Source organism: Dendrobium catenatum, unplaced genomic scaffold (genome assembly GCF_001605985.2).
Source record: "Dendrobium catenatum unplaced genomic scaffold, ASM160598v2 fragScaff_scaffold_1056, whole genome shotgun sequence".
Lineage (NCBI taxonomy): Eukaryota > Viridiplantae > Streptophyta > Magnoliopsida > Asparagales > Orchidaceae > Dendrobium > Dendrobium catenatum.
The window spans coordinates 1,478,983-1,485,960 of NW_021319518.1; the positions used below are offsets into that span (position 1 = coordinate 1,478,983).

At 32.4% G+C, this 6,978-nt stretch overlaps 1 long non-coding RNA gene across 2 annotated transcripts; it reads right to left on the reverse strand.

Moving 5' to 3' along the window:
• Positions 1-398: 398 nt before the first annotated feature.
• On the reverse strand, positions 399-5,695 carry LOC110096094. 2 transcript variants are annotated; one of them, XR_002303054.2, is made up of 4 exons: positions 5,306-5,695; positions 1,829-1,924; positions 1,450-1,535; positions 399-731 (listed from the first exon to the last, which is right to left on the reverse strand). It is a non-coding gene; the product is annotated as an uncharacterized LOC110096094 (long non-coding RNA). The 2 variants fall into 2 exon arrangements; XR_003701898.1 differs by lacking the exon at positions 1,450-1,535.
• Positions 5,696-6,978: the final 1,283 nt, after the last annotated feature.

Here is a 6,978-nt window from a genome sequence, read left to right on the forward strand (position 1 = left end):
GCTATAACAATTAAGATCAATCCATTACTCATTTATATTGCAACTAGTTAGATAAATTTCATAATAGAGAAATAACACATTTTATTAACTTGAGGTAACAATAATAAAAAGCATATATAACTACTAAAAAAAACTTTTGCAGCACTTTTTATGACCTACTAAAGCGGTTTAAACACCATTGTATTTGTGTTCGCTAAAAATGCTTTAGCAACGGTATCATGAATGCTGCTTAAGGAAGGCTACAACAACGCTTTCAGGAAGTGTTAAAACTGCTGCTAAAGGATAACACAAATTAAAAAATATATATAATACAAAAAACTACTACATCAAAAATAATTTTCTTTACATTTTTCATTCTTCCATTCAACAAAAGAACAAATTAAAAAAAAAACAAAAAGAAACAATAAAAACTAGTAGTAGGCCCGCTGTTCAGGTGAAAATAGTTAATCCAATATATTTTTACACAAAATTGACTTGAATTCAAACTAAAAATAAAACAATATTTTTCTTCAAGACCACCTGTAGCAACTCTTCCTCTAGCTGATGAAATATCAAGACTCACGGTGCTTAGATACTTCAAAATTAAAAATTCTCCCAATCTGATCTCTCTTGAAAGACATCAAGAAGTGCAGATATCTAATAATTGCCATCTCAAACTCAGCAATCTCAATATAAGTGAACCATCAGTGTTGATAATGGAGCCATTGAGAAGAATCGCCTCCGTCCAAAAGCTGAGTGTTGAGGAGAATGATTAGCAGGTTTCATTTCCAAATAAGGTAGAGCAGTGGTTTCAGAAAGTTGGAAAATTATTACATCTCAGCTTGTTCTGTTCATCACTAGAGAGGCTAATAAAATAGAATTGGATTTTAAAAGCTCTAATCAAATAAAATCACATGGAAATCATTGGATTTTGGCATTATATGGTGATGGACTGATGGTGAGAAACTAACACACTACAACCATCTCGAACTACTAGAAAATGATGGGAAAAAACAAGAAAAGAAAAGACGGAACCTCACGCGAAGGCCATGTGATAATGAGTTGAAAAAAAAATCAATCCACAGCGAAACCAAAATACCACGTTACTGAGCATACCCCAAATGAAAATGTGAGCAAAAATGGATACTTTAGGAATAAGCTAATCGCCATTGCTCAATTTCTTAAGAATGGCTCCATCTCCAGAAATCAAGCAATAGATGAAAGAAACGGAAGCACTCTTTCTTTCTAGTTTTTGAAAGTAGGAAGCACTCTTTCAGGCTCAAGAGAAATGCAAACATAAGATTATGGGGCTTTATTAATCAATCCAAGGAACATATTGGAAAAAAAACACTTATTTTCCATCACAAATAAAAGAAACATACAATAAATCTTCAGCATAAACAATAACAAATTAACAACAATATTAACGCCACCTGACACAACTAACTACAAACAGGAAACTTGTCTTACAGGGAAATGTTGCGATTGAAGCATTGAAACATTTTCATGAAGTTGTTCCTTCTGATGCAAATCCAAGGAAAAATCAGAGCTACCACCTAAAAATGAAGGTTAAAGTATATGTCAACACTTTTGTGTCTGGAATAATAGTCAGAAAATTGGGAACATTCAGTTTGCAACAACTTAAAATTAAATTAAATTTAAAACAATACAATAGCATGATCAGGCAATCATAATTTCCCAAAAAAAAGAAATAAAAACATTGCTTACATAATGAAAAAGGAAGCATACCATTCAGAAAATTATGACATTATCAAGGAGGTTATGTAGATGAATACCAGGTAATTCAATTTATTGCGGCAGCATTAACATAAAAGAAAATTTTAAATACCTTTAAATTCAGGTAATGCTGGAAAATCTTCATTTTGAATGCTAAATTCCTGGTTCTGTTGGACAATAGAGCTGATTCCTTGCTTCCTTAATGAACCTGCGCCTTAGAGAATTAGTTTGTGTTTGATTACAATAGAGCTGATTCTTTGCTCAAAAACTATTGAGAGTGAAATTATAACGAAATAACCGTTCCAAACCTAACCAGCCCAAATCCAATCATCAACTTGATCTCAACTCCATAAAACTTTAAGAATTACACAGTAAACAAATAGGAGGTTTATTGGTAAATCCTAAAGCATATATGAACCAAGTTATTGAAAATAAACAAAAAGACAAAACAGATATAATATCCAAGGACAATGAGGAAATCGGAACAATTTCTAGCATAAAGACAATATAAGATATAAGATAAATTCTTCCCACTCTTCTTCAGGCACAATTACTTGCCCCTATAACCAATTTGTAAATTAAAAACTAAATGGAAGGGCAGAATTAATAATTTTTGAATAGCTAGCATATAAGAAATGTCATCAATAAGCTTTCGTACGCAATATACATTCAGGATCCGTCCATCTCTAATAACAAAATCTTCAAAATAAACATTTAACTAATATAAGGAAAAATTTCAATCCTCCAGTGAAATGAAAATTTGTTATATGCATACCAGAAAATGGCCAAAAAGTTTCACTAAGCATGAAACTCTAATCACCTGGAGTACGATTCAATCAAATTCAGATGAGAGATCATTCTCTTGAACTTTGTAACGTCCTAACCTTCTAAATGACACGCCTAGTTCATTAGAATATAATCAATAAAGAACTATCTTCACAAAAAAAAAATCATCAAGTGTAAATAAATGAACAGCCGAGATATTGTAATGCAATGGATCACCTAAAACCTACATTAACACTTCTGGTAAACCTGGTCAGCAAGCACACCACATTTTTTACACATTATCAATCACAAAGGTGAAGGATTCTATTTTCAACAGTTTATAAACAAAATCTAGAACCAGTAAACATGTCTGTAAATTGAAAATGCTCAAAATCACTCACACTTCATCAAATTCAATATCAAAGTGAATTACTTGAAATCGAGTCAAGAGCGCATATTACCAATAGAAACACATGGAAACCTGATTTTGGTGTGAGAATGCCTGCTTAAAAACATCGTTGGCTTGAAAATGCCTTTATATTACCCAGAAACTACAAACCGATTTACCAGCAGCATCAAAGACAATATAAGATATGCCTTTCCCACTCATGGCTCAACCACTTCTGAAGTAGTAGTAAGGTTCCTTTTCTTATTTTCTTCCAATGTTAGCTTCTTCTTGTATATAAACTTGAATAATCCAGTTTGTGCCCTGGGTTTCTTAAGATTTCCCAACAGCATAGGTCCAAAGTCATGTTAAGTTCTCAATAAGCGCTGGTATAAATTCTCAAAAAAAAAAAAAAAAATCAACATGGAACCAACAGCTAATAACCATTGCCAAAGAAGAACCCATAGACCAAGCGGGTTAACTAGTGAACAAAATGATAAAACAAAACCTGAAATAGTAATAGAGGATGGATTTCAACAAAATTAGAAGAAAAACATAAATCTAGTGAACAAAAATTTTAACAAATCATAATAGATTACATGGGAAGTCATAAAAAAAGTAGTCTAAGGGCAAGGAAATTTTAGTTCAAGCAAAATTCAACACACCATAGCATATCACCTAAGCAACCGTTAGAAATAGCAAAGTAAAGTGCAGATGTTAAATATAAAATAAAAGAAATATTAAATAATATGAACCATTAAAGAAGATAACCATCTTTCCCATGAAACACATATAACATAGGCTGAACTAAAACAATCTCCAAATCCAATGATCCAATAATTCATCAAACAAATAAGGTCCACAAACAAATAATAAAACAAAAAAAAAAGCTCAAATCATCTATTTATCAATGTTTCATATGTATATAAAATTGTTGCCCAAAAAACATCTATTAAGTTTTAATTGGAAAAGCATAAACCTAAGCGTACCAAACAAAGCCTAAATTCACATTGCATGTTAGTTCTATATTTGAAACCAAAGAAAAAATAATTATCGCATGATTAATCTTATACCCCTTTTAAAAAATTATTTAAATTTAGGTAAATATTCATAAATAAAATGCTTCAAATCATTTCTCATTTGAAATTTTTTTCTGAAGACAATAGAAAATTCATTGTGAATAACTAAAACATAACTTATAAAAATGTTAATGAGATGTAGCAGAGGTCATCTACTTACATGACCTAAATAAATTTATAATCATCAATTTTTTGCAACATGGATGATAAAAACACTAACAAAAAAGTCAATGAGATAGAGATCATCCAACTAACACCTCCTTTAAATACAACAAGAGGATGATCTTAACCAACCAACAAGGCCTTGTGAAATGCATCATTCATCACTTCTTCAAACATCAAGCCTTACTCCCCCTGGTTAACACTATTTTTTTTAACATATACCTTAGTGACAAGTTCTATGAGATTATTGGTAGAATTTACTATGCAAACAAGCAAATAGACCAATTTTTAAGTTTGAACTTGCGATAAATAGCCTATGCCTTCAATAAGCAAAGTTACACATCTTAGAGATTGAAAGCCTATAATTTAAAATAGGCGCTGTAGCATATTTCATAAAAATAAGACAGTTCTTTATCTTATGGACAATTTTATAATCAATGAATATCGTATCAGAACTTCTACATGTATTTGCTTGCTCTTCATTTTCCTGTCAAACTTCTCGGCAATGAACTCACACTACATGTTCTGTAGCATATACGTGTACAAATTTATGGTCAAACTGGATGAAATTAACATTTTTAATCACTTGTAAACCGCATAATTCAATAATAAAATTTAAACTTAAGTGCTCTGGAATCATAATTCAAATACTAGCAAGTATTTGATGATCTGAAAACATTCCAAAAGTGCAGCAGCGGGTTTCTCATGAAATCTTGTTCATATTAAGCAGCACACAAATTTATTTTCTTCCTAATCGTAATTGATTATACACGGATGGTTGTGACTTCTATAAGCCATTACTGTGCTTTCTTTTGTGCCTAATGTTTCTGGATTTGGTGACTTTCCAAGATTTTAACAGTTATTTTACTTTATATTCTTCTCTCTTCCTATGTTCTGGTTACTATCCTACAACTTTCTGATAGGAATCGTTCTCTCTTTTTACATCGATTTATAAGTTCTAAACTTTTACTTACATGATACATTCATGTTTGTCTCGGTTGATTTCTTCCAAAGATGAGAAATGACAACATTTATGCAAATCTTGTTAGCAGGAAAAAGTTTCTCTTACAGAATAACGAAATTGAATGGAAAATCGTAATGAAGGTGTGTATCATTAGTTGCCTTCAAGGGTATCATAGTATAAAGAAGATCATAGAAATTTTGAAATTAAAACAGGAAGAATGGTATTAGGGATAACCTGAGAAGGAGAAACCGGCGAAGACGAGTTTGCGGGATTGTCCGAAGAATTGTGAGTGAAGAAACTCATACCAATGCGCGACTGAGAGATGTCGTGGCCGAGAGTCCGTCGATTTGCAGTTGGCAATTGCAGTTAGCGAATGAGTTTAAGGTCGTCCCTAAAGGTAGGGCAAAGGGTAATAGCGAAAACGAGGGAGTTCGATCGCGTGCGTGAGAATGAGATCTTGCCCTAGTTCGATCGCGTGCGTGAGAATGAGATCGCAAGAGTAGGTTTTGCTGTATAATTTTATTTAAGTAATTAATAAATTTTAGATATTATATATTGTAATTTATTTCATCAATAAATTATTAGGTTTATCAACATAAAATTATAAATATTAAATTGAATTCATCCTTTTATTTATTAGGTCAGGTCGAACCCCGATAGGGGGTGCTACACTCCCTTGGACCCCTGATATATTTGTGAACAGTATGATTATGCACACAATTAGAAAGAATAATTATTCATCATTTTTGAGAAAAAGATTCTCTGAATTTTTAGCGACAAAATTAGCGGCCAAATTTTTTTTTTTGTGGCTAATATCAAACTTCCTAATTATTTAGAGGCCTTACTAATTTTTTGTCGCTAAAAGATATCTTTAGCGACCAATTTATTTTTGTCTCTATTTTTTTGGTCGCTATTGAACCATTTTCTTGTAGTGCGTCCAGGACGATCCACGATCGTACGGGACGATCCACTGCGTACAGAAATGAAAACTTGCAGTTTTTAGACGGTTTTTCTTGTCTTTTGTATAAATAGTCCAAATTAGACTGCCACCCAATCTTTTTATCATTTGATCTTCGTGCCTCTTGAGAGAATAGCTAAGGAGAGAGTGTGAGAGTGCATTCAAAGGAGGATTCCTACCACTGGAGCGAAGGCTTCTTCGCCTTGCTGTGGGTGCAAAAGGAGAGTCACTATTGGTATTAGTGCAATACTCAATGGGTGCCTCTGGGGAGTGGATGTAGGTCTGGTTTTAGACCGAACCACTATAAATCTGGTGTCATTTACTTTACTGTTTTTACGTTTCCGCATTTTTAATTCTTAGTCTTAAAAACTTTGTGGTTGAAAAACTTTTTCTACAAAACTTAAAAGAAACAATTTTTATTTCGGTTCAACATAATTTTAAAAGAGGGCTTAAAATTTTTAAACTACCAATTCACTCCCCCCTTGGTAGCCTTTGGGACATTAACTTAGGCTTAACAACCTAATTACTAGACTCAACAATACATTATAAAATTTTGACTTACCCTAGCCTGGATTGGGGAGCCAGCTAACCACCCAGTCGATTTTAAATTCGTGAGTTCGATCATTTTATAAAAGAGTGGTAGGGGCATTTTTGTTAAGGATTTTGATAGTTAGGACCAACATTTAGAGCTTTTCCTAATTTTTCTCTTGACATATATAGAGTGAAAATACTAAAAAGAGATGCAATAAAGATTTAGACTCATTTTTAAATTGATTTGTAATGCAATGCATGATGATCGACTTGATAAATGCTTAAATCAAAATGAAGCAGTTTTAAAAAAGGCTTAAAAATAGATTTTTATCATAGGAATTATACATATTCCCCTTAACATATATGCACCTTCATAAGCCAGGTGGTCTGCCAAAACTCGCAGGTGGGGAGGTGCCTA